The following is a 27,460-nucleotide window of genomic DNA, read 5'->3' as shown; positions in this document are numbered from 1 at the left end:
ATGAGAAAGCAGCAAGGGTGCAGTGGCGTTAATGTTTCCTGGTGTCAACTTGTATTATTTCAGTAGACATTGAAATGAGGATGCATCTTGCTGCCTTTCCAATGAAGCAAGTTTAATTTAGTAATAGGTGAAAAACCATCCCTACAAAGGTGTTAATCAGAGACTTGGCTTTGTGGACACTTTTCAGAGAACAAATTTGTTAGCATAAAAATAAAGCCAGAAAATGAAGAGCTGTTTAATCACTCAATTGGATTTTTTTGCCAGCATATTTCTTTTTCTCTGCAACCCACTGCTAAATTGTGCTTCCTAGCTGTTTTTTATAAAATCACTGAATCAAATCTAACTCTGATTACATCAGAGAAGGCCAGGTACCCTACACAATAAGAGGGGGTTTGAAATTTTGACTTGTCTACTTAAAGATCACCAAAATCTGATCACAAGGTCAATTACGTCCCTTGGTGTGATTGAACCACCAACCTTTTGGTTAGTAGCTGTACACACTAACTGATTGCGCCACAGAGACACTTTGCAGAAGTAAATACTGACAAAGGCTAATAAGCATTCATCTAAAACGTTTCCTAGAAAAACTTTAAAAAGTCAATAATCTGGAGAGTTTTTGTAAGATGTTTCTTCCATCAACCAACGAATAAACACATTGGTACTTTCCCATGATGAGTGAGTGCTTCAGGATCTCTTGCACTTACATGTGCAGCAGAGTACTGCAATGGAAGCATGCTGGGCCCATAACCCAGAGGTAGGCAGATTGAAACTATCCTTTGCTATATGCATTTTTTTTTGTTAATTAAAGTAATCCAAAACTGGGATTGATATTTTTGCTCTTTTATTTTTACTTAAAGTACAATAACTTTTACCATTTTAATTTGTTTTAATAGTATATTGACAGTATTGTTTTCTTTCAAAAATCCACTTAATTTTCTTTACCCTATTATTAAAATGGTAATTGACAAAAACAAACTACATTGTCACCAGAAGAGCAATACAAAATGTACAAGTGATATATTAAAATCATCTTTCCAGCTTGAATTTCAATGATGCATTGGGGCAACGATTTTGTGAGAAACATCTTCACCCTTAAATAAAGATTTTCTTAATTCCTTACCTGTGTGCTAATTAGATATCACCTTGTTTTCACATTAAACAGACTTCCACATGAGAAAGCAGCAAGGATGCAGTGGCGTTAATGTTTCCTGGTGTCAACCTGTATTATTTCAGTAGACATTGAAATGAGGATGCATCTTGCTACCTTTCCAATGAAGCAAGTTTAATTTAGTAATAGGTGAAAAACCATCCCTACAAAGGTGTTAATCAGAGACTTGGCTTTGTGGACACTTTTCAGAGAACAAATTTGTTAGCATTAAAATAAAGCCAGAAAATGAAGAGCTGTTTAATCACTCAATTGGATTTTTTTGCCAGCATATTTCTTTTTCTCTGCAACCCACTGCTAAATTGTGCTTCCTAGCTGTTTTTATAAAATCACTGAATCAAATCTAACTCTGATTACATCAGAGAAGGCCAGGTACCCTACACCATAACAGGGGGTTTGAAATTTTGACTTGTCTACTTAAAGATCACCAAAATCTGAACACAAAGTCAATTACGTCCCTGGGTGTGATTGAACCACCAACCTTTTGGTTAGTAGCCGTACACACTAACTGATTGCGCCACAGAGACACTTTGCAGAAGTAAATACTGACAAAGGCTAATAAGCATTCATCTAAAACGTTTCCTAGAAAAACTTTAAAAAGTCAATAATCTGGAGAGTTTTTGTAAGATGTTTCTTCCATCAACCAACGAAGAAACACATTGGTACTTTCCCATGATGAGTGAGTGCTTCAGGATCTCTTGCACTTACATGTGCAGCAGAGTACAGCAATGGAAGCATGCTGGGCCCATAACCCAGAGGTAGGCAGATTGAAACTATCCTCTGCTATATGCATTTTTTTTTTTGTTAATTAAAGTAATCCAAAACTGGGATTGATATTTTGCCTCTTTTATTTTTACTTAAAGTACAATTTCTTTTACCATTTTAATTTGTTTTAATAGTATATTGACAGTATTGTTTTCTTTCAAAAATCCACTTAATTTTCTTTACCCTATTATTAAAATGGTAATTGACAAAAACAAACTACATTGTCACCAGAAGAGAAATACAAAATGTACAAGTGATATATTAAAATCATCTTTCCAGCTTGAATTTCAATGATGCATTGGGGCAACGATTTTGTGAGAAACATCTTCACCCTTAAATAAAGATTTTCTTAATTCCTTACTTGTGTGCTAATTAGATATCACCTTGTTTTCACATTAAACAGACTTCCACATGAGAAAGCAGCAAGGATGCAGTGGCGTTAATGTTTCCTGGTGTCAACTTGTATTATTTCAGTAGACATTGAAATGAGGATGCATCTTGCTGCCTTTACAATGAAGCAAGTTTAATTTAGTAATATGTGAAAAACCATCCCTACAAAGGTGTTAATCAGAGACTTGGCTTTGTGGACACTTTTCAGAGAACAAATTTGTTAGCATAAAAATAAAGCCAGAAATGAAGAGCTGTTTAATCACTCAATTGGATTTTTTTGCCAGCATATTTCTTTTTCTCTGCAACCCACTGCTAAATTGTGCTTCCTAGCTGTTTTTATAAAATCACTGAATCAAATCTAACTCTGATTACATCAGAGAAGGCTAGGTACCCTACACAATAAGAGGGGGTTTGAAATTTTGACTTGTCTACTTAAATATCACCAAAATCTGATCACAAGGTCAATTACGTCCCTGGGTAGGATTTAACCACCAACCTTTTGGTTAATAGCCGTACACACTAACCAATTGCGCCACAGAGACACTTTGCAAAAAGTACATACTGACAAAGGCTAATAAGCATTCATCTAGAACGTTTCCTAGAAAAACTTTAAAAAGTCAAGTGAAGGAGATCCAACTGAGGCAGCACAAGGGAACTCTCGAAAGAGGAACAAGGCAAGAGGAAGATCTGAGACAAAGAAATCTGACTTTTACCAGAGCTGACCAGAGGAAAGCACAAACACAGTCCCCCTCTACCACAAATAATGCAGTCGAGTTTCCCACATTTGGGGAAATCACAGGGGTCAGCATACCCAGAATGCAATGAATGAACCTCACCCTGGGAGAACAATCTTCATGACCATGGTATCTCCTATGCAAAATAAGTATGATTTGGGATAGGGCTGGGGAGGGCCGCTGCTCAGGCACATCTCTGTCAAGTAAAGGAGATTCAACTGAGGCAGCACAAGGGAACTCTCATCTGGGGACAACAACTGCAGGGAGAACACATATTTTCAGATGAACATGGGAGGGCAGAAGGCTGCCTAATACTGAAGCACCCCCAAACAACAAACCAAATGCAACAACTAGTGCAAGCATTCCTGGGGGAAGGCCTGCAGCAGATGGATTTGCATATGATGTCATCCAAGCAGTGGGTCAAAGTTGGCTTCAACCCTCGTCTGCATATGAAAAGAAAAAAGGGATGTGCAGGGCATGGCGTCCTTTTGTGGCGCTTGGATGAACCCTCCTTCGGTGTGGGGCTCATGTTGGCTATGCCCCAGCCCCTGAAGCATTCAAGATGATTTCTTGCAGCAGCTGGGCACTGTAACAGCTCCAGAGTTGCTCTGTAAAGCATGTAAAAGGGTGTGGGCCCTGCAGCACTACCTGTAGTATGCATTGTGCGTTGGAAGGCACAAAGTAAGCAGACGGGAGAGGTCAGGATAGTGCGCAAGGGCATAGAAGGGAGCGGCTCAAGAAAAGAGAAGTGGAAACAGACAGCAAACTAGGCTGGAGAAAGACCTGAGACAAAGAGATCTGAATTATATGAGAGCCGACCAGAGGAAACACAAATTATGCAGTCAAGTGTCCCACATTTGGGGAAATCGCAGGAGCAGCACACCCAGAGTGCAATGGGTGAGCCTTGCCCTGGGAGAAGCACCTTCCTGATCATAGTATCTCACCTGGCAGGTAAATAGGAGTTGGGCTAGAGCTGGGGAGGGTCGCTGCTCGTGCACCCCCCTGTCAAGTGAAGGAGATCCAACTGAGGCAGCACAAGGGAACTCTCGAAAGAAGAACAAGGCTAGAGGAAGATCTGAGACAAAGAAATCTGACTTTTACCAGAGCTGACCAGAGGAAAGCACAAACACAGTCCCCCACTACCACAAATAATGCAGTCGAGTTTCCCACATTTGGGGAAATCACAGGGGTCAGCATACCCAGAATGCAATGAATGAACCTCACCCTGGGAGAACAATCTTCATGACCATGGTATCTCCTATGCAAAATAAGTATGATTTGGGATAGGGCTGGGGAGGGCCGCTGCTCAGGCACATCTCTGTCAAGTAAAGGAGATTCAACTGAGGCAGCACAAGGGAACTCTCATCTGGGGACAACAACTGCAGGGAGAACACATATTTTCAGATGAACATGGGAGGGCAGAAGGCTGCCTAATACTGAAGCACCCCCAAACAACAAACCAAATGCAACAACTAGTGCAAGCATTCCTGGGGGAAGGCCTGCAGCAGATTGATTTGCATATGGTAATGCCATCCAAGCAGTGGGTCAAAGTTGGCTTCAACCCTCGTCTGCATATGAAAAGAGAAAAGGGGCGTGCAGGGCATGGCGGCCTTTTGCGGCGCTTGGATGACCCCTAGTTCGCATTAAACACCTCCACCCTCCTTCGGTGTGGGGCTCATGTTGGCTATGCCCCAGCCCCTGAAGCATTCAAGCTGATTTCTTGCAGCAGCTGGGCACTGTAACAGCTCCAGAGCTGCTCTGTAAGGCAAGTAAAAGGGTGTGGGCCCTGCAGCACTACCTGTAGTTCGCATTGTGCGTTGGAAGGCACAAAGTAAGCAGATGGGAGAAGTCAGGATAGTGCGCAAGGGCATAGAAGGGAGCGGCTCAAGAAAAGAGAAGTGGAAACAGACAGCAAACTAGGCTGAAGAGAGACCTGAGACAAAGAGATCTGAATTATATGAGAGCCGACCAGGGGAAACACAAATTATGCAGTCAAGTTTCCCACATTTGGGGAAATCAAAGGGGCAGCACACCCAGAGTGCAATGGGTGAGGCTTGCCCTGGGAGAAGCACCTACATGATCATCGTATCTCACCTGGCAGGTAAGTAGGAGTTGGGCTAGAGCTGGGGAGGGTCGCTGCTCGGGCACCCCCCTGTCAAGTGAAGGAGATCCAACTGAGGCAGCACAAGGGAACTCTCGAAAGAAGAACAAGGCTAGAGGAAGATCTGAGACAAAGAAATCTGACTTTTACCAGAGCTGACCAGAGGAAAGCACAAACACAGTCCCCCACTACCACAAATAATGCAGTCGAGTTTCCCACATTTGGGGAAATCACAGGGGTCATCATACCCAGAATGCAATGAATGAACCTCACCCTGGGAGAACAATCTTCATGACCATGATATCTCCTATGCAAAATAAGTATGATTTGGGATAGGGCTGGGGAGGGCCGCTGCTCAGGCACATCTCTGTCAAGTAAAGGAGATTCAACTGAGGCAGCACAAGGGAACTCTCATCTGGGGACAACAACTGCAGGGAGAACACATATTTTCAGATGAACATGGGAGGGCAGAAGGCTGCCTAATACTGAAGCACCCCCAAACAACAAACCAAATGCAACAACTAGTACAAGCATTCCTGGGGGAAGGCCTGCAGCAGATGGATTTGCATATGGTGATGTCATCCAAGCAGTGGGTCAAAGTTGGCTTCAACCCTCGTCTGCATATGAAAAGAGAAAAGGGGCGTGCAGGGCATGGCGGCCTTTTGCGGCGCTTGGATGACCCCTAGTTCGCATTAAACACCTCCACCCTACTTCGGTGTGGGGCTCATGTTGGCTATGCCCCAGCCCCTGAAGCATTCAAGCTGATTACTTGCAGCAGCTGGGCACTGTAATAGCTCCAGAGCTGCTCTGTAAGGCAAGTAAAAGGGTGTGGGCCCTGCAGCACTACCTGTAGTTCGCATTGTGCGTTGGAAGGCACAAAGTAAGCAGATGGGAGAAGTCAAGATAGTGCGCAAGGGCATAGAAGGGAGCGGCTCAAGAAAAGAGAAGTTGAAACAGACAGCAAACTAGGCTGGAGAGAGACCTGAGACAAAGAGATCTGACGAGAGCTGACCAGGGGAAACACAAATTATGCAGTCAAGTTTCCCACATTTGGGGAAATCACAGGGGCAGCACACCCAGAGTGCAATGGGTGAGCCTTGCCCTGGGAGAAGCACCTACATGATCATAGTATCTCACCTGGCAGGTAAGTAGGAGTTGGGCTAGAGCTGCGAAGGGTCTGTCAAAGTCAGAAAAATATCTCTATGCACACTACCATATTTGCACCTCACCCAGGTCCGTGCTGCGCATGCGTACGCTCTCCCGTACGTGCGCATACTCACAGTCGCGGGCACCCGCAGGCGCATGGTATGCGTATTTACGGTAGAGTTTATGTGGTTGTAGCGTGCGACTCAATCGTAACATATTTTCACTAATAATGTATTTTGTAGATCATGGTCCCTTTGATAGATTCTGAAAGTTTGGTTAATATAGAATGTTTATGAACAGAGGAATCCCTCTTTGTTTGATACGAAGGGTCAGACAGGAGTAATACAGTGGTGTTTAGTATCCATCGGAAGAATATTTAATTAGAAATATTCCGGTGTTGGTTTGAAGCAGATCAATCGCTCGTGCGAATAGTTATGGACATAAGAAGTTTATGAACATTTACTTTATTTGCACTTTATTACCCATGCGGCGGGAAACCCAGTTTCCCTCCCACCTGAGCAGTTGGAAATAGTCACAGCCCACCTGTATGAATCAACCTATGACCTTTTGTTATAATGCGAAGCCGAATTCCTGTGTCCAATGAACAATGAGATTGTAGGGACCATTGAATTGTATTGTGTGTGGGGCATAAATAGGCAGGCCGACCGTATCCAGTTCTCTCTCTCTTCAACGGTTCTCATTGCTGATAATCGGGAGCTGGATATCGAGGCGCATGCGATCGTTCCCCTAGTGCGTAAGTTTTCTCCGTAATCATATTGTCTTACTGTGAGCCATCTCTCTCTCTCTCTATCTCTCTCTCTCTACTCTTTCTCTCGTATTTTCCTTTAATTGTATTGTATTGTATTTCCTGTGTAGTTTATCTGGTTAGTTGGTTTATGTTATATTGTAGTGTATGCTTTGTACTGTGATTCTTTTTGCAAGTATAATAGTCATAATACATATAATAGGTTTCGGACCCTAAGCCCAGGTATCTGTGTATTCTTTATAGTGTTAAGTATTCTCTGAGCGCCGGTGACGCTCAAGCAGCTTTGTAGTTAATCAGGTTACACCAGGTTGCACTTACACTCTGTCTCTACACTAAGGTATACTGTGTATCTCATCGTTAAAGGTATAGAGATAAAGGTTTAAACGTTGTAAGCGTCTGCACCGCTGGTGATCTCCTCGTGGTCCCGAGCGTACGCTACGCTATAGCGAATCATTACGTTAGTCGGCAGCCAATAGCGTGCCTGCCTGTGATCACTGGGCCGTAAGCGAACGTGACGCTTGAGCGTCTCGACTACGGTTGAGCGATCGCTACACAACTTGCGTACCCTTACGGTACTTCTTACGTAGATAGCGTATAGTGTTCTTAGACCTCTTAAAGTGTTTTATATACGATAAATATTCAGCTTTATCAATTGGCGGCTCGCCCGTCCTTCACATATCTGCACTAGGTAGATCAGCAGACATTATCCCTCAGCAAAGGGCGGGAGGTTGTATCCCTCGTAGTGCTGACAGGATAAGCGTCTGCTTCACTTAGGTAAAGAGTGCTGAAGGAATCCGGGAACCGGAGGTAAGAACAAAACGCTAGTGTCTTTTAAAACTGTTTATTTTTCTGTCTTGCGTACACACGCACGCACACATATATATATCTGCATTTCTTTTTCTTTTTCATTTTCGTATATCACTCTCCTGTCTGCCAGTTTTTATAGTTGATAGAAGTGCTAAAAAGAGAGTTGCCGTTATTTCATAGTTTAAGAGTAAAGGTAATATAGTTAAAAGATAGACAAACACACAGTTTCGCCTGGGAGATAAGGCGAAGTAAGTGTGTTTGTGTGGTAGATGATCAAGGATCATCTACATTGATAAAAGTATAAATTGTGTTACGGTGGATCTTTGCTTTGCGTATACGTGTCTCTAACAAAGACTTGCGTACGCAATCCAAAGGCCGACGCACGCAGCGTACGTTACGCAACGGAGCGTCCGGTTACGCCCACGTAGCTCAAGTCACGATAAGTTGATTTTTAACGCAAAGCGATAAATAACGCGAGGCGAGAAATAACGCAAGTCTATTTTTGGGTGTCCGAAATTTAGTTAACAGATCCTGCTCCTAATTGGTAACACACCTGATCTGAAGAAAAATTTCTGCGCAGAAATAGAAATAGAAACAAAAGTGTACATGTGATGAGTGAGTGTTTTTACAATTTTTAAAGGTTGAACCACAAGAAAAGTCGAGTACTCGTGAGGTACATGCGTGTAAGTGACGTGCACGGTGGCTAGGGAGGCATCTCTGGTTAAATATACAATTTTGAGCATTAGAGTATAGCAGACCAGGAGGTCATACTGTAACAAGACCAGGAGGTCATAACAGACCAGGAGGTCCAGGTACAGCTGACAAGGAAGTCTGCTATACAGTTCACAGGCACAACACCGAAAAGGGTTGGTGCAACACCCATATAGGCCATATAAGCTCTGGCTGAAGGAATTCGCAGTCGTAAGTTTCGATTCCATTGGTCTTTCCGTACATAAGCTTAGTTGTTTGTGTACTGAACGACTGGACCGCACGTAAGTGTGTGCAGTAGTTAGTAATCTGACCTAATACCATTAGAGTAAAGGGGTCACAAACGCTATCTGTACACTCTAACGTGATTTGTGTAATTTTTTTATTTTAAGGGAAGTTCGCTGCTCACTCAGGAACTATCCAGCAACCAATAGTTACTGGAAAGAGTAAGTGTTCTTCGGATAACCCTCGCAGGTTCCAGTAAATAGAGGTTCAGGTCGCAGGGGCCCTAGGTCGAGTACGCCAGCACCATATCGGTGTGATCAGGTCGTATTGGTCGGCGTGGGCGAGTGAGTGGGGTACTCGGTAAACCGCCACCGTCAGCCTATTGTTGGCATTTGGTTTTGCGTAAAGGGTTGGCTAAATAAAGCAACACTTTCGAACTATGGGGGCCACTTGTTCAGGTAGGGGGCGATCAACCTCGGTTCGGGTTGATTCAGTGGTCCGGCCAATTGGGTCGGCCAGGTATATAATGTGTGAGAAATATGGAAGTCACACAGAAACTTTATGTGATGAATGGGAGAGAATGACTGTACATGACGGGGAGAAATTCCCAAGAGTAGGGAGCTTCAGCTCAGAAGTGTTACAAAATTTAAGGAGGAGGATATGTCTCATAAAATCAACAAAGAGACGAATCCAGCATTATGATTATTTACAGTTGTGGCAACAGGAAGGTGAGATACAGAGAGGTTTGGCTCAGGCGGCGGGATCTGGCTCTAACAGAAAACTGATTGCCACGGCCCCGCCGCCACCATACATATCAGGAGAGAAGTTGATTGCGGAGAAAGACGCACTAAGGTGTAACACAAAATCACTTAGTAACTGTGTAAATGTTAATGATAATGTTAACCCATTAACCCATGCAAGTATTAACCCGTGCAAGTTGTACCCTGTTTTGAACTTTCCTCCGGAGTGTGATCAAGAGGACGAATCGGCAACAATTTCAGCGCTCTCTCTAGCAGCCACCATAGCAGAGACCACAGTAGGCACAGCTCCACCCACGAGATTAGTAAAGGCCCCTAGCGGAGGGATAGGTGAGGTCGTATCAACTGGTAAGTACGGCACCATGCATTATGCTGAAACTATTTCACCACAGCCTGTAGAATCTACACAGAATGAGGTTGTTAGAATTACACCTGTTAGAGTAATAGCAGTGCCAAATGGGAAAACAGACGCATCAGGAGCCACTCCCATTAGGAACATTGCCATGTACACTCCATTTTCCCGAATGGAATTAAGGACCATAGTGTCTGAATTTCCTGACCCTAGAAAAGACTTAGTTGCCAGTCAAAAATACATCAGAGACTTAGGTAACACTGTAGAGCCCAACAATAAAGACTGGCAGATATTGCTGAGAGCATGTTTACCCTCAAATGTCGACGCAACTCAATTTTTAGCTGATTGCGGACTAGGTCATGATGTACCTCTTACAGATGTGTACAACCAAGATAATGTGAAAAGAATAAACTTGCAGTTAAAAGAGTATTTCCCAGCAGTAGCTAAATGGAATAAGATATTCTCCATTAAACAGAAGGAGTCAGAGACAGCTGCAGAGTATTTTCACAGAGCATTATTAGAAATGCCAAATACACAGGCATAGAGGACATTAAAACAGACACAAACCATCGGGAAGTAGCAGTATCGGTACTGATGGATGGTTTAAAAGAGTCATTGAAGACTAGGGTACAGACCACGCAACCATGTTGGCGAGGTCTGTCTGTGGCTACTTTGAGAGAGGCTGCTATTGATCACGACAGAAACATCACCAGACACAGGGAACAACAAGGTGACAAATTAATGTCAGTAAGTATACAGGCTCTGACCACAAGGCAGCCTTTGTTTGTATCACCAAATCCTGTGGGTAAGTCAAGTATGGTTACTTGTTATTCTTGTCACAAACAGGGACACATGGCACGAGATTGTAGAGTAAAGAATCCACGAAACTCATACCAAACCCCTAGACAACGACACGACACACGACATTGGGAGCAAGGTCCGCAGAAACGGAGTTATGAGCCACATACAGGGGAAACAAAAAGATATCCCCCAAACAGAGACTGGCATGCCTCTGGTAGTTCCCAACTATCTCCCTCACAAGTAGTTGCTGCCAGCGGGATTCAGGGAGGTCACCATACCCAATAGGGGTGTGGCCATACCTGTAATCTGCAGCCAGTAAAATTAATTGCCAATCTTGGAAGTGAACCCGAGATCGCAATTAATGTAGCTGGTAAAACTTTAAACTTTCTTGTAGACACAGGTCAGTGATAAATTCGACAGTGGGCATGAGAACCACTGGTAGGACAATTCCAGCCATGGGAGTAACAGGAGTAGTCCAGCACTACCCTGTTAGCAAACCAGCCGAGATTACAATAGGGCCTTTGCATACCAAGCATTCCTTTTTGCTGGCTGCATCGGCACCAACCAATCTCCTGGGAAGAGACTTACTGTGTAAAATGGGGTGCGTCATTTATTGTACTCCTGAAGGTGTATTCTTGGACATACCTGAGAAACACGCTCAGGAAGTGCGAGACATGTTAGACTCCCCATCAAAATTAATGTCACATACCATTATGACAAATAGGAATCCATCCCAAATAGAAGAGATGACATCTCAGATACCAGAGTCACTTTGGACAAAAGACGGACAAGACACTGGATTAATGGCAAACGTAGCTCCAGTAGTTGTACAAGTAAAAGATGGTAGGATAGCTCCAAAAATCCCACAGTACCCTCTGAAGCCAGAGGTGGAGTTAGGAGTTTACCCAGTAATAGAGCGCTTGCTACAACAGGGCATTCTGGTAAGAACGTCCAGCACTGCTAATAGTCCCATCTTCCCTGTGAAAAAGAGTGGGGGGAGGGGTTACAGACTAGTGCAGGATCTAAGGGGGATTAACAAAATAGTTGAGAGTCAGTTCCCCGTAGTGCCAAATCCAGCTGTCATCCTAATGCAAATCCCTCCCACTGCCAAATTTTTCACTGTTATTGACCTCTGCTCCGCTTTCTTTTCGGTACCTCTGCACCCTGACAGCCAATATTTGTTTGCATTCACATACAGAGGAGTCCAATACACGTGGACTCGATTACCCCAAGGTTTCATAGATAGTCCAAGTATATTTTCTCAGGCTTTGCATGATTGTTTACAGTCTTTGCAACCAGACAGTGGATCAGTATTGATACAGTATGTGGACGATTTATTACTGTGTTCAGATTCACTGGAAGCATCTCTGAAGGATACGAAACAGCTCCTGTTTCATCTTTCAGACACCGGACACAAGGTGTCCAAAGACAAGTTACAATTATGCCAAACTAAGGTAAAATATTTGGGACACTGTCTAACACAAGGACCGAGACACCTGACCGCTGATAGAATCCAAGCAATTAGAGACATGACTCTGCCACAAACCCAGCAACAGATCAGAACGTTTTTAGGAATGTGTGGGTATTGCCGTAATTGGATCCCAGGGTTTTCCATTTTGGCGTTACCTTTGCAGGAAATGGTCTCCTCAAACAAACCTGATAGGATTTCGCATACAGACGAGTCCGAAACAGCATTTGAGAGACTCAAACAGTGCCTAACGCAGGCACCAGCACTAGGTATGCCAGACTATGGGAAACCCTTTGAACTATACGGAACAGAAAGTGCTGGTTGCGCGGCAGGTGTACTAACCCAAAAACACGGTGATGCCAGTAGGCCAGTTGCATACTACAGCGCTCAGCTAGACACGGTAGCGCGATCCCTCCCCACATGCTTGCGAAGCGTTGCTGCAATAGCATTGCTAGTGACAAAAAGCGAAGACGTCGTGCTAGGCCACAACCTCACAATCCATACGCCACATGCAGTATCAGCCTTATTGAATTCTGCCCAAACCAGACACGTCTCATCAGCGAGATTTACAAGATGGGAATTGGCACTAATGGCCCCCGTAAACATCACCATAAGGAGATGCAGTGCATTAAATCCTGCAACGTATCTCCCAGGTGTGCCTGGTCAGGCACAAAGGGTGGAAGGTGAGAGTGATGGGGAAGGAGGATTTAATACAAAGGAAGATACACATGATTGTATGGAATATTTGACCCAAAATTTTACCGCAAGGCCTGACATCAGTGACAACCCACTGGAAGATGCAGAACTCACGTTCTACACGGACGGTAGTTGTCATAGACAGTCAGACTCGGGAGACTTGTGTACTGGATACGCAGTCGTAGATGACCAAGACACCATAGAAGCGGAACCGCTAGGCCCACCTCACTCAGCCCAGGTTGCTGAACTGGTCGCCCTAACCAGAGCATGTGAATTGGCTAAGGGTAAGTCAGCCAATATCTACACCGATTCTAGATACGCATTCGGGGTAGTCCATGATTTCGGAGCCCTATGGCGCCTCAGAAATTTCATGACGGCCGCTGGTACACCGGTAGCGCATGCAGCTCACATAAAAAGGCTTCTAACAGCGATACAGGAACCCGACAGAGTGGCTGTTATCAAATGTAAAGCACACACATATAGCCAAGACCCGGTATCACTTGGTAACAGCCGAGCAGACGAAGCTGCTAAGTTAGCAGCTGCTACCCCCATACAGACAGACACCACACAATTAATGGTATTTAATACCATTAACACACAGAAGTTGTGTGAAATGCAAAATTTGTGTTCCACACAGGAAAGGGCAGTCTGGAAGGCAAAGGGATGTGGCCAGGAGTCCTCAGGACTCTGGACGGATGGACATGGTAAACCAGTGGCCCCCAGAGCATATCTTCCATGTCTGGCTGAAGCAGCTCACGGGCTGACTCATCTAGGCAAGGAAGGAATGTGCAAATTGGTAAGAGCATACTGGTGCGCCCCAGGATTCTCCTCTCATGCGAGTAAAAGAGCAATGTCATGCCTTACCTGTTTGAGAAAGAATATTGGAAAGGCAATACCTACAGAACCATCCCATATCCCACCTGCCGGCGGCCCTTTCCAGGTAATACAAATTGACTTTATACAATTACCCCCTTGTCGGAATTTGAAACATGTACTTGTTTGTATAGATGTTTTCTCAAATTGGGTCGAAGCATTTCCAGCGACAACAAATACCGCTATGTTTACTGCTAAGAAAATTGTGCAGGAATTTGTATGTAGATATGGTATCCCTAGAATAATCGAAAGTGATAGGGGTACCCATTTTACAGGTGATGTCTTTCAAGGAATGTGTAAGTTGATGGGAATTGATAGCAAGCTGCACACTCCGTACCGTCCACAGGCGAGTGCGAAGGTCGAAAGAGTGAACAGCACTATTAAAAATAAATTGAGTAAAGTGATGGCAGAGACAGGATTGACATGGCCAGAAGCTTTACCCATTGTATTGTACAGTATCAGAACCACTCCCAGGTCCCCTCTTAATCTGTCTCCCTTTGAAATCTTGTTTGGTCGACAACCGCATGCCATGATTAACCCTCAGGATGATTTGAAATGTAACAATGAAGTAACTGTAAAGTACTTGATTAACATGAGTAAACAGTTGAGGAATCAAAATGATAATCTGAAGTTAGTGATTCCTGATTTACCAGATAGTAATTGTCATGACATTGAACCTGGGGATTATGTAATGATACGGAATTTTCTACGCTCAGGTTGCCTTATTGACAGATGGGAAGGACCATACCAGGTCTTATTGACTAGCACTACGGCATTGAAGGTTGCTGAGAGAGAGACTTGGGTCCATTCATCCCACTGCAAGAAGGTTGCTGATCCAGAGAAGTCCCGTGATAAGAAACAGACGGTAGAGGTTGTATCACTGGAGTGTCTGTTCCAGGAGGACTGAGGCGGCACCTGAGCCTTGAAGACCGAGAGCTGTTGTCGACTCCCCACTCCCTTTTATTATTTTCCTCCACTTCCCATCCCCTCTCCCTCAAATTTCTTTTTCCTCCTTCTCATTCTTCTCCATTTCCTCCTATAAGATGGACTTGCCCCAAGAGACTGTGATCCGGATTTTCCTGTTGACCATGATGTTGACCAGAGCAGTCTGTTCCGGCGAGAGTACCATGGAGGTCGATAGAGGTTCTGGAATGGGTTCTGATGATAAAGATGGAGGCGTAGTTTTCCAGGATCAACCTAACCAACAAGCAAAGGCGAGTATCAGAAAACGATCCGATAGCATTGACCATAGAAGAAATTGTGACGGATTGTTAGCTGAAGAAAACTGTATCTGTAGGCTCTGTAACAATGTCATTGAAGATGGGTGCATTAAGAAATGCCAATCCAGTTTTAATATCCATATGGACCGGCATCCATTGAGTGACTATCACTCCTTAGTGGGTAATGTGTTAAACAAAACAGATTGTTGGGTATGCTCTCAAGTACCTCAAGGTCATAGCAAATCAGGGCTAGTACCATTTCCTTTAACGATAGGGGAGGTACTTGAGTTAAATGGTGGGAGACCGGTGGACAGGAGGTTTAATATCTCCAGCCCTCCTAGTTTGAAGCTCCACCAATACCATGTGGATAGGTCCCTATTATGTTTCAACATCTCCAATCCCAGAAAGCCGGGAAATTGGGAAGTGTCATGGAGTAACCACACCATGACCTTTTCGCATAGAGCAGATAGAATGCCTACAGATACAGAGCTTGTACGCCACATAGCCAGTAGAGGAAAATCTTTCCGGTATAGGTACACCTTAGGAAATAGGATTACGAGAGTTGGAGAAGTATCACCAGGATACTGTGCACATATCGTACAACCTGATACGTGTATTAAGCAGATGGAAGAATTAGGGTTAGGAGATTTCACCTGGAAGGTGTGTAATATGGTTATGTCCTTCTCCGTCCCATATGTTCTCCCCGATGATGCATATTTCATATGCGGGAGAAAGGCGTACAAGTGGCTTGCCCCAAACTCTGAAGGATTGTGTTATATTGGAAAAGTATTGCCTGAAGTAATGACTGTAACACATGACAAAATGAAGGACATACATCGTGGTGCCCAAGCTCCTTATACTCACACCCACTACGAGCACGTTGTTAAAAGACACCTGATAGAGAAGACAGAGCATCCGGCCTCTGATCTGATAAGTGAATCCACCGGGATTCAATTCTTAATCGCGTTAGATTTCACCCGCACCGCTAGAGGAGTGCTAAATTATAAATACATATTGGCGCTCGCAAATTTGTTAGACAATATCACTGAAATGTATGATGACACATTTAGATATACGGGAAGGGAACTTCAAGCTTATAAAACAGAACTGGTGCAGCATAGAATGGTTCTTAATTACCTCACAGCAGTGACAGGCGGATATTGTGTTACATTGGCAACACAGTACGGCGTGAAGTGTTGCACGTATATCACGAATAGCACCGAGGATCCGGTCGAGGTCATAGACCAAAAGATGGACGATATTCTCCAATTGAAGTGGGAATTTCGCCGAAAACACAATCTCACTCTTGCTGCTGTAGGTAATGAGCTGACTGGTTGGGTGTCATGGTTGAACCCGCGAAATTGGTTCTCCGGTTTGGGAGACTGGGCTCAAGGAGTCATAATGGATGTTGGGAAGTTTCTCCTATGTATCTTAGGTGTTATCATAACCATTGGCTTGATATTTAGATGCGGTCAGGCTTTAATGAGGTGCAATCGTCGTACTAAGGTAATGAGTTTGAGGAGTGAGGAAACTGTAATTAACCTGGATTTGATTTATGACCCAATGATAGAAACAATGATGTGATGAAAATGCGATTTCTACGGTCCGTTTCTTTCACCTGTTTTTCTGGTTTTTCTCCAAGATAAAAAGACCCACTTGGACGAGGAAGTTGACGAGACGCTATACAGACAACGGATAGACCAAAGAAGAAGTTTTGACCACTTGAGATATGGACATTTGATGAACTTTGCCAGGGATCCCCAGTTTCCCTAGAATTCTTAAACTTACGCTAGCCCAACATTTTTTGTAAATCTAATGGCATTGACTAAGCTTTTTGCTCACCCCTAATGGGCAACACAGCGCAAAGAAGACGACTTTCAACTGATACCGAACAAAACTTCAACCGACAGATATACATTAACCTGACATAGAATACCACCGCATTTACCGTAATTATGTCTTTTCTTCATTTCTACAACCCTCAGGTAATGACACACATAGTATAGGGAATACAGGCACAGATATCAGCAATCACATATTCCCCCATTCATGTATCATCAACTAAAATGTGCTCCCCATTTTGTTCAAAATCCGAAAAGAGCTCGGTAAAGTTTGACAGCCCATCCACAGACCCGTACCACGGGATAAGAAGGAATTCAAATGTATACTTCGCAATACCTCGAAGCTTGATTTACAACACGTACGGCACGATGATACATGACCCCCCAAACACGGATTCATACACACATGCTTCTGCTATCTCACTAGGTCATACCCTCTTCACACCTACTCCTCTCTCCTCCCTTACCCAACCATGGAAATGAATTAACCCCTAACATATATTTTTCTCCTTTTGAAATGTTTTCAGGAAGTGGCAGTTATTATTGACTGCCAAAGGGTGGACTGTCAAAGTCAGAAAAATATCTCTATGCACACTACCATATTTGCACCTCACCCAGGTCCGTGCTGCGCATGCGTACGCTCTCCCGTACGTGCGCATACTCACAGTCGCGGGCACCCGCAGGCGCATGGTATGCGTATTTACGGTAGAGTTTATGTGGTTGTAGCGTGCGACTCAATCGTAACATATTTTCACTAATAATGTATTTTGTAGATCATGGTCCCTTTGATAGATTCTGAAAGTTTGGTTAATATAGAATGTTTATGAACAGAGGAATCCCTCTTTGTTTGATACGAAGGGTCAGACAGGAGTAATACAGTGGTGTTTAGTATCCATCGGAAGAATATTTAATTAGAAATATTCCGGTGTTGGTTTGAAGCAGATCAATCGCTCGTGCGAATAGTTATGGACATAAGAAGTTTATGAACATTTACTTTATTTGCACTTTATTACCCATGCGGCGGGATACCCAGTTTCCCTCCCACCTGAGCAGTTGGAAATAGTCACAGCCCACCTGTATGAATCAACCTATGACCTTTTGTTATAATGCGAAGCCGAATTCCTGTGTCCAATGAACAATGAGATTGTAGGGACCATTGAATTGTATTGTGTGTGGGGCATAAATAGGCAGGCCGACCGTATCCAGTTCTCTCTCTCTTCAACGGTTCTCATTGCTGATAATCGGGAGCTGGATATCGAGGCGCATGCGATCGTTCCCCTTGTGCGTAAGTTTTCTCCGTAATCATATTGTCTTACTGTGAGCCATCTCTCTCTCTCTCTATCTCTCTCTCTCTTCTCTTTCTCTCGTATTTTCCTTTAATTGTATTGTATTGTATTTCCTGTGTAGTTTATCTGGTTAGTTGGTTTATGTTATATTGTAGTGTATGCTTTGTACTGTGATTCTTTTTGCAAGTATAATAGTCATAATACATATAATAGGTTTCGGACCCTAAGCCCAGGTATCTGTGTATTCTTTATAGTGTTAAGTATTCTCTGAGCGCCGGTGACGCTCAAGCAGCTTTGTAGTTAATCAGGTTACACCAGGTTGCACTTACACTCTGTCTCTACACTAAGGTATACTGTGTATCTCATCGTTAAAGGTATAGAGATAAAGGTTTAAACGTTGTAAGCGTCTGCACCGCTGGTGATCTCCTCGTGGTCCCGAGCGTACGCTACGCTATAGCGAATCATTACGTTAGTCGGCAGCCAATAGCGTGCCTGCCTGTGATCACTGGGCCGTAAGCGAACGTGACGCTTGAGCGTCTCGACTACGGTTGAGCGATCGCTACACAACTTGCGTACCCTTACGGTACTTCTTACGTAGATAGCGTATAGTGTTCTTAGACCTCTTAAAGTGTTTTATATACGATAAATATTTAGCTTTATCAGGTCGCTGCTCGGGTACCCCCCTGTCAAGTGAAGGAGATCCAACTGAGGCAGCACAAGGGAACTCTCGAAAGAGGAACAAGGCTAGAGGAAGATCTGAGACAAAGAAATCTGATTTTTACCAGAGTTGACCAGAAGAAAGCACAAACACAGTTCCCCACTACCACAAATAATGCAGTTGAGTTTCCCACATTTGGGGAAATCACAGGGGTCAGCATACCCAGAATGCAATGAATGAACCTCACCCTGGGAGAACAATCTTCATGACCATGGTATCTCCTATGCAAAATAAGTATGATTTGGGATAGGGCTGGGGAGGGCCGCTGCTCAGGCACATCTCTGTCAAGTAAAGGAGATTCAACTGAGGCAGCACAAGGGAACTCTCATCTGGGGACAACAACTGCAGGGAGAACACATATTTTCAGATGAACATGGGAGGGCAGAAGGCTGCCTAATACTGAAGCACCCCCAAACAACAAACCAAATGCAATAACTAGTGCAAGCATTCCTGGGGGAAGGCCTGCAGCAGATGGATTTGCATATGGTGATGTCATCCAAGCAGTGGGTCAAAGTTGGCTTCAACCCTCGTCTGCATATGAAAAGAAAAAAGGGATGTGCAGGGCATGGCGGCCTTTTGCGGCGCTTGCATGACCCCTAATTCGCATTAAACACCTCCACCCTCCTTAGGTGTGGGGCTCATGTTGGCTATGCCCCAGCACCTGAAGCATTCAAGCTGATTTCTTGCAGCAGCTGGGCACTGTAACAGCTCCAGAGCTGCTCTGTAAGGCAAGTAAAAGGGTGTGGGCCCTGCAGCACTACCTGTAGTTCGCATTGTGCGTTGGAAGGCACAAAGTAAGCAGACGGGAGAGGTCAGGATAGTGCGCAAGGGCATAGAAGGGAGCGGCTCAAGAAAAGAGAAGTGGAAACAGACAGCAAACTAGGCTGGAGAAAGACCTGAGACAAAGAGATCTGAATTATATGAGAGCCGACCAGAGGAAACACAAATTATGCAGTCAAGTGTCCCACATTTGGGGAAATCGCAGGAGCAGCACACCCAGAGTGCAATGGGTGAGCCTTGCCCTGGGAGAAGCACCTTCCTGATCATAGTATCTCACCTGGCAGGTAAATAGGAGTTGGGCTAGAGCTGGGGAGGGTCGCTGCTCGTGCACCCCCCTGTCAAGTGAAGGAGATCCAACTGAGGCAGCACAAGGGAACTCTCGAAAGAAGAACAAGGCTAGAGGAAGATCTGAGACAAAGAAATCTGACTTTTACCAGAGCTGACCAGAGGAAAGCACAAACACAGTCCCCCACTACCACAAATAATGCAGTCGAGTTTCCCACATTTGGGGAAATCACAGGGGTCAGCATACCCAGAATGCAATGAATGAACCTCACCCTGGGAGAACAATCTTCATGACCATGGTATCTCCTATGCAAAATAAGTATGATTTGGGATAGGGCTGGGGAGGGCCGCTGCTCAGGCACATCTCTGTCAAGTAAAGGAGATTCAACTGAGGCAGCACAAGGGAACTCTCATCTGGGGACAACAACTGCAGGGAGAACACATATTTTCAGATGAACATGGGAGGGCAGAAGGCTGCCTAATACTGAAGCACCCCCAAACAACAAACCAAATGCAACAACTAGTGCAAGCATTCCTGGGGGAAGGCCTGCAGCAGATTGATTTGCATATGGTAATGCCATCCAAGCAGTGGGTCAAAGTTGGCTTCAACCCTCGTCTGCATATGAAAAGAGAAAAGGGGCGTGCAGGGCATGGCGGCCTTTTGCGGCGCTTGGATGACCCCTAGTTCGCATTAAACACCTCCACCCTCCTTCGGTGTGGGGCTCATGTTGGCTATGCCCCAGCCCCTGAAGCATTCAAGCTGATTTCTTGCAGCAGCTGGGCACTGTAACAGCTCCAGAGCTGCTCTGTAAGGCAAGTAAAAGGGTGTGGGCCCTGCAGCACTACCTGTAGTTCGCATTGTGCGTTGGAAGGCACAAAGTAAGCAGATGGGAGAAGTCAGGATAGTGCGCAAGGGCATAGAAGGGAGCGGCTCAAGAAAAGAGAAGTGGAAACAGACAGCAAACTAGGCTGAAGAGAGACCTGAGACAAAGAGATCTGAATTATATGAGAGCCGACCAGGGGAAACACAAATTATGCAGTCAAGTTTCCCACATTTGGGGAAATCAAAGGGGCAGCACACCCAGAGTGCAATGGGTGAGGCTTGCCCTGGGAGAAGCACCTACATGATCATCGTATCTCACCTGGCAGGTAAGTAGGAGTTGGGCTAGAGCTGGGGAGGGTCGCTGCTCGGGCACCCCCCTGTCAAGTGAAGGAGATCCAACTGAGGCAGCACAAGGGAACTCTCGAAAGAAGAACAAGGCTAGAGGAAGATCTGAGACAAAGAAATCTGACTTTTACCAGAGCTGACCAGAGGAAAGCACAAACACAGTCCCCCACTACCACAAATAATGCAGTCGAGTTTCCCACATTTGGGGAAATCACAGGGGTCATCATACCCAGAATGCAATGAATGAACCTCACCCTGGGAGAACAATCTTCATGACCATGATATCTCCTATGCAAAATAAGTATGATTTGGGATAGGGCTGGGGAGGGCCGCTGCTCAGGCACATCTCTGTCAAGTAAAGGAGATTCAACTGAGGCAGCACAAGGGAACTCTCATCTGGGGACAACAACTGCAGGGAGAACACATATTTTCAGATGAACATGGGAGGGCAGAAGGCTGCCTAATACTGAAGCACCCCCAAACAACAAACCAAATGCAACAACTAGTACAAGCATTCCTGGGGGAAGGCCTGCAGCAGATGGATTTGCATATGGTGATGTCATCCAAGCAGTGGGTCAAAGTTGGCTTCAACCCTCGTCTGCATATGAAAAGAGAAAAGGGGCGTGCAGGGCATGGCGGCCTTTTGCGGCGCTTGGATGACCCCTAGTTCGCATTAAACACCTCCACCCTACTTCGGTGTGGGGCTCATGTTGGCTATGCCCCAGCCCCTGAAGCATTCAAGCTGATTACTTGCAGCAGCTGGGCACTGTAATAGCTCCAGAGCTGCTCTGTAAGGCAAGTAAAAGGGTGTGGGCCCTGCAGCACTACCTGTAGTTCGCATTGTGCGTTGGAAGGCACAAAGTAAGCAGATGGGAGAAGTCAAGATAGTGCGCAAGGGCATAGAAGGGAGCGGCTCAAGAAAAGAGAAGTTGAAACAGACAGCAAACTAGGCTGGAGAGAGACCTGAGACAAAGAGATCTGACGAGAGCTGACCAGGGGAAACACAAATTATGCAGTCAAGTTTCCCACATTTGGGGAAATCACAGGGGCAGCACACCCAGAGTGCAATGGGTGAGCCTTGCCCTGGGAGAAGCACCTACATGATCATAGTATCTCACCTGGCAGGTAAGTAGGAGTTGGGCTAGAGCTGCGAAGGGTCTGTCAAAGTCAGAAAAATATCTCTATGCACACTACCATATTTGCACCTCACCCAGGTCCGTGCTGCGCATGCGTACGCTCTCCCGTACGTGCGCATACTCACAGTCGCGGGCACCCGCAGGCGCATGGTATGCGTATTTACGGTAGAGTTTATGTGGTTGTAGCGTGCGACTCAATCGTAACATATTTTCACTAATAATGTATTTTGTAGATCATGGTCCCTTTGATAGATTCTGAAAGTTTGGTTAATATAGAATGTTTATGAACAGAGGAATCCCTCTTTGTTTGATACGAAGGGTCAGACAGGAGTAATACAGTGGTGTTTAGTATCCATCGGAAGAATATTTAATTAGAAATATTCCGGTGTTGGTTTGAAGCAGATCAATCGCTCGTGCGAATAGTTATGGACATAAGAAGTTTATGAACATTTACTTTATTTGCACTTTATTACCCATGCGGCGGGAAACCCAGTTTCCCTCCCACCTGAGCAGTTGGAAATAGTCACAGCCCACCTGTATGAATCAACCTATGACCTTTTGTTATAATGCGAAGCCGAATTCCTGTGTCCAATGAACAATGAGATTGTAGGGACCATTGAATTGTATTGTGTGTGGGGCATAAATAGGCAGGCCGACCGTATCCAGTTCTCTCTCTCTTCAACGGTTCTCATTGCTGATAATCGGGAGCTGGATATCGAGGCGCATGCGATCGTTCCCCTAGTGCGTAAGTTTTCTCCGTAATCATATTGTCTTACTGTGAGCCATCTCTCTCTCTCTCTATCTCTCTCTCTCTACTCTTTCTCTCGTATTTTCCTTTAATTGTATTGTATTGTATTTCCTGTGTAGTTTATCTGGTTAGTTGGTTTATGTTATATTGTAGTGTATGCTTTGTACTGTGATTCTTTTTGCAAGTATAATAGTCATAATACATATAATAGGTTTCGGACCCTAAGCCCAGGTATCTGTGTATTCTTTATAGTGTTAAGTATTCTCTGAGCGCCGGTGACGCTCAAGCAGCTTTGTAGTTAATCAGGTTACACCAGGTTGCACTTACACTCTGTCTCTACACTAAGGTATACTGTGTATCTCATCGTTAAAGGTATAGAGATAAAGGTTTAAACGTTGTAAGCGTCTGCACCGCTGGTGATCTCCTCGTGGTCCCGAGCGTACGCTACGCTATAGCGAATCATTACGTTAGTCGGCAGCCAATAGCGTGCCTGCCTGTGATCACTGGGCCGTAAGCGAACGTGACGCTTGAGCGTCTCGACTACGGTTGAGCGATCGCTACACAACTTGCGTACCCTTACGGTACTTCTTACGTAGATAGCGTATAGTGTTCTTAGACCTCTTAAAGTGTTTTATATACGATAAATATTCAGCTTTATCAATTGGCGGCTCGCCCGTCCTTCACATATCTGCACTAGGTAGATCAGCAGACATTATCCCTCAGCAAAGGGCGGGAGGTTGTATCCCTCGTAGTGCTGACAGGATAAGCGTCTGCTTCACTTAGGTAAAGAGTGCTGAAGGAATCCGGGAACCGGAGGTAAGAACAAAACGCTAGTGTCTTTTAAAACTGTTTATTTTTCTGTCTTGCGTACACACGCACGCACACATATATATATCTGCATTTCTTTTTCTTTTTCATTTTCGTATATCACTCTCCTGTCTGCCAGTTTTTATAGTTGATAGAAGTGCTAAAAAGAGAGTTGCCGTTATTTCATAGTTTAAGAGTAAAGGTAATATAGTTAAAAGATAGACAAACACACAGTTTCGCCTGGGAGATAAGGCGAAGTAAGTGTGTTTGTGTGGTAGATGATCAAGGATCATCTACATTGATAAAAGTATAAATTGTGTTACGGTGGATCTTTGCTTTGCGTATACGTGTCTCTAACAAAGACTTGCGTACGCAATCCAAAGGCCGACGCACGCAGCGTACGTTACGCAACGGAGCGTCCGGTTACGCCCACGTAGCTCAAGTCACGATAAGTTGATTTTTAACGCAAAGCGATAAATAACGCGAGGCGAGAAATAACGCAAGTCTATTTTTGGGTGTCCGAAATTTAGTTAACAGATCCTGCTCCTAATTGGTAACACACCTGATCTGAAGAAAAATTTCTGCGCAGAAATAGAAATAGAAACAAAAGTGTACATGTGATGAGTGAGTGTTTTTACAATTTTTAAAGGTTGAACCACAAGAAAAGTCGAGTACTCGTGAGGTACATGCGTGTAAGTGACGTGCACGGTGGCTAGGGAGGCATCTCTGGTTAAATATACAATTTTGAGCATTAGAGTATAGCAGACCAGGAGGTCATACTGTAACAAGACCAGGAGGTCATAACAGACCAGGAGGTCCAGGTACAGCTGACAAGGAAGTCTGCTATACAGTTCACAGGCACAACACCGAAAAGGGTTGGTGCAACACCCATATAGGCCATATAAGCTCTGGCTGAAGGAATTCGCAGTCGTAAGTTTCGATTCCATTGGTCTTTCCGTACATAAGCTTAGTTGTTTGTGTACTGAACGACTGGACCGCACGTAAGTGTGTGCAGTAGTTAGTAATCTGACCTAATACCATTAGAGTAAAGGGGTCACAAACGCTATCTGTACACTCTAACGTGATTTGTGTAATTTTTTTATTTTAAGGGAAGTTCGCTGCTCACTCAGGAACTATCCAGCAACCAATAGTTACTGGAAAGAGTAAGTGTTCTTCGGATAACCCTCGCAGGTTCCAGTAAATAGAGGTTCAGGTCGCAGGGGCCCTAGGTCGAGTACGCCAGCACCATATCGGTGTGATCAGGTCGTATTGGTCGGCGTGGGCGAGTGAGTGGGGTACTCGGTAAACCGCCACCGTCAGCCTATTGTTGGCATTTGGTTTTGCGTAAAGGGTTGGCTAAATAAAGCAACACTTTCGAACTATGGGGGCCACTTGTTCAGGTAGGGGGCGATCAACCTCGGTTCGGGTTGATTCAGTGGTCCGGCCAATTGGGTCGGCCAGGTATATAATGTGTGAGAAATATGGAAGTCACACAGAAACTTTATGTGATGAATGGGAGAGAATGACTGTACATGACGGGGAGAAATTCCCAAGAGTAGGGAGCTTCAGCTCAGAAGTGTTACAAAATTTAAGGAGGAGGATATGTCTCATAAAATCAACAAAGAGACGAATCCAGCATTATGATTATTTACAGTTGTGGCAACAGGAAGGTGAGATACAGAGAGGTTTGGCTCAGGCGGCGGGATCTGGCTCTAACAGAAAACTGATTGCCACGGCCCCGCCGCCACCATACATATCAGGAGAGAAGTTGATTGCGGAGAAAGACGCACTAAGGTGTAACACAAAATCACTTAGTAACTGTGTAAATGTTAATGATAATGTTAACCCATTAACCCATGCAAGTATTAACCCGTGCAAGTTGTACCCTGTTTTGAACTTTCCTCAGGAGTGTGATCAAGAGGACGAATCGGCAACGATTTCAGCGCTCTCTCTAGCAGCCACCATAGCAGAGACCACAGTAGGCACAGCTCCACCCACGAGATTAGTAAAGGCCCCTAGCGGAGGGATAGGTGAGGTCGTATCAACTGGTAAGTACGGCACCATGCATTATGCTGAAACTATTTCACCACAGCCTGTAGAATCTACACAGAATGAGGTTGTTAGAATTACACCTGTTAGAGTAATAGCAGTGCCAAATGGGAAAACAGACGCATCAGGAGCCACTCCCATTAGGAACATTGCCATGTACACTCCATTTTCCCGAATGGAATTAAGGACCATAGTGTCTGAATTTCCTGACCCTAGAAAAGACTTAGTTGCCAGTCAAAAATACATCAGAGACTTAGGTAACACTGTAGAGCCCAACAATAAAGACTGGCAGATATTGCTGAGAGCATGTTTACCCTCAAATGTCGACGCAACTCAATTTTTAGCTGATTGCGGACTAGGTCATGATGTACCTCTTACAGATGTGTACAACCAAGATAATGTGAAAAGAATAAACTTGCAGTTAAAAGAGTATTTCCCAGCAGTAGCTAAATGGAATAAGATATTCTCCATTAAACAGAAGGAGTCAGAGACAGCTGCAGAGTATTTTCACAGAGCATTATTAGAAATGCCAAATACACAGGCATAGAGGACATTAAAACAGACACAAACCATCGGGAAGTAGCAGTATCGGTACTGATGGATGGTTTAAAAGAGTCATTGAAGACTAGGGTACAGACCACGCAACCATGTTGGCGAGGTCTGTCTGTGGCTACTTTGAGAGAGGCTGCTATTGATCACGACAGAAACATCACCAGACACAGGGAACAACAAGGTGACAAATTAATGTCAGTAAGTATACAGGCTCTGACCACAAGGCAGCCTTTGTTTGTATCACCAAATCCTGTGGGTAAGTCAAGTATGGTTACTTGTTATTCTTGTCACAAACAGGGACACATGGCACGAGATTGTAGAGTAAAGAATCCACGAAACTCATACCAAACCCCTAGACAACGACACGACACACGACATTGGGAGCAAGGTCCGCAGAAACGGAGTTATGAGCCACATACAGGGGAAACAAAAAGATATCCCCCAAACAGAGACTGGCATGCCTCTGGTAGTTCCCAACTATCTCCCTCACAAGTAGTTGCTGCCAGCGGGATTCAGGGAGGTCACCATACCCAATAGGGGTGTGGCCATACCTGTAATCTGCAGCCAGTAAAATTAATTGCCAATCTTGGAAGTGAACCCGAGATCGCAATTAATGTAGCTGGTAAAACTTTAAACTTTCTTGTAGACACAGGTCAGTGATAAATTCGACAGTGGGCATGAGAACCACTGGTAGGACAATTCCAGCCATGGGAGTAACAGGAGTAGTCCAGCACTACCCTGTTAGCAAACCAGCCGAGATTACAATAGGGCCTTTGCATACCAAGCATTCCTTTTTGCTGGCTGCATCGGCACCAACCAATCTCCTGGGAAGAGACTTACTGTGTAAAATGGGGTGCGTCATTTATTGTACTCCTGAAGGTGTATTCTTGGACATACCTGAGAAACACGCTCAGGAAGTGCGAGACATGTTAGACTCCCCATCAAAATTAATGTCACATACCATTATGACAAATAGGAATCCATCCCAAATAGAAGAGATGACATCTCAGATACCAGAGTCACTTTGGACAAAAGACGGACAAGACACTGGATTAATGGCAAACGTAGCTCCAGTAGTTGTACAAGTAAAAGATGGTAGGATAGCTCCAAAAATC

The 27,460-nt window shown here is 44.6% G+C and overlaps 10 non-coding genes and 2 pseudogenes across 10 annotated transcripts; all 12 read right to left on the bottom strand.

Annotated features, from left to right (window-relative positions):
• Positions 1 to 3,043: 3,043 nt before the first annotated feature.
• LOC134990518 (U1 spliceosomal RNA) lies at positions 3,044 to 3,207 on the bottom strand. The gene has a single exon (XR_010195321.1). It is a non-coding gene; the product is annotated as a U1 spliceosomal RNA (small nuclear RNA).
• A 643-nt stretch (positions 3,208 to 3,850) lies between these two features.
• On the bottom strand, positions 3,851 to 4,013 carry LOC134990511 (U1 spliceosomal RNA). The gene has a single exon (XR_010195319.1). It is a non-coding gene; the product is annotated as a U1 spliceosomal RNA (small nuclear RNA).
• Positions 4,014 to 4,165: 152 nt separating this feature from the next.
• LOC134990517 (U1 spliceosomal RNA) lies at positions 4,166 to 4,329 on the bottom strand. Its single transcript, XR_010195320.1, has one exon. It is a non-coding gene; the product is annotated as a U1 spliceosomal RNA (small nuclear RNA).
• A 692-nt stretch (positions 4,330 to 5,021) lies between these two features.
• On the bottom strand, positions 5,022 to 5,163 carry LOC134990516 (U1 spliceosomal RNA; annotated as a pseudogene).
• Positions 5,164 to 5,315: 152 nt separating this feature from the next.
• On the bottom strand, positions 5,316 to 5,479 carry LOC134990503 (U1 spliceosomal RNA). The gene has a single exon (XR_010195312.1). It is a non-coding gene; the product is annotated as a U1 spliceosomal RNA (small nuclear RNA).
• A 671-nt stretch (positions 5,480 to 6,150) lies between these two features.
• LOC134990508 (U1 spliceosomal RNA) lies at positions 6,151 to 6,307 on the bottom strand. The gene has a single exon (XR_010195316.1). It is a non-coding gene; the product is annotated as a U1 spliceosomal RNA (small nuclear RNA).
• Positions 6,308 to 18,894: 12,587 nt separating this feature from the next.
• LOC134990501 (U1 spliceosomal RNA) lies at positions 18,895 to 19,058 on the bottom strand. The gene has a single exon (XR_010195310.1). It is a non-coding gene; the product is annotated as a U1 spliceosomal RNA (small nuclear RNA).
• Positions 19,059 to 19,729: 671 nt separating this feature from the next.
• On the bottom strand, positions 19,730 to 19,892 carry LOC134990510 (U1 spliceosomal RNA). The gene has a single exon (XR_010195318.1). It is a non-coding gene; the product is annotated as a U1 spliceosomal RNA (small nuclear RNA).
• A 152-nt stretch (positions 19,893 to 20,044) lies between these two features.
• On the bottom strand, positions 20,045 to 20,208 carry LOC134990509 (U1 spliceosomal RNA). Its single transcript, XR_010195317.1, has one exon. It is a non-coding gene; the product is annotated as a U1 spliceosomal RNA (small nuclear RNA).
• A 692-nt stretch (positions 20,209 to 20,900) lies between these two features.
• On the bottom strand, positions 20,901 to 21,042 carry LOC134990514 (U1 spliceosomal RNA; annotated as a pseudogene).
• Positions 21,043 to 21,194: 152 nt separating this feature from the next.
• LOC134990502 (U1 spliceosomal RNA) lies at positions 21,195 to 21,358 on the bottom strand. The gene has a single exon (XR_010195311.1). It is a non-coding gene; the product is annotated as a U1 spliceosomal RNA (small nuclear RNA).
• Positions 21,359 to 22,029: 671 nt separating this feature from the next.
• Positions 22,030 to 22,186, bottom strand: LOC134990507 (U1 spliceosomal RNA). Its single transcript, XR_010195315.1, has one exon. It is a non-coding gene; the product is annotated as a U1 spliceosomal RNA (small nuclear RNA).
• Positions 22,187 to 27,460: the final 5,274 nt, after the last annotated feature.

Source organism: Pseudophryne corroboree, unplaced genomic scaffold, assembly GCF_028390025.1.
Source record: "Pseudophryne corroboree isolate aPseCor3 unplaced genomic scaffold, aPseCor3.hap2 scaffold_1171, whole genome shotgun sequence".
NCBI lineage: Eukaryota > Metazoa > Chordata > Amphibia > Anura > Myobatrachidae > Pseudophryne > Pseudophryne corroboree.
This window is presented reverse-complemented; position numbering and strand designations above follow the sequence as displayed.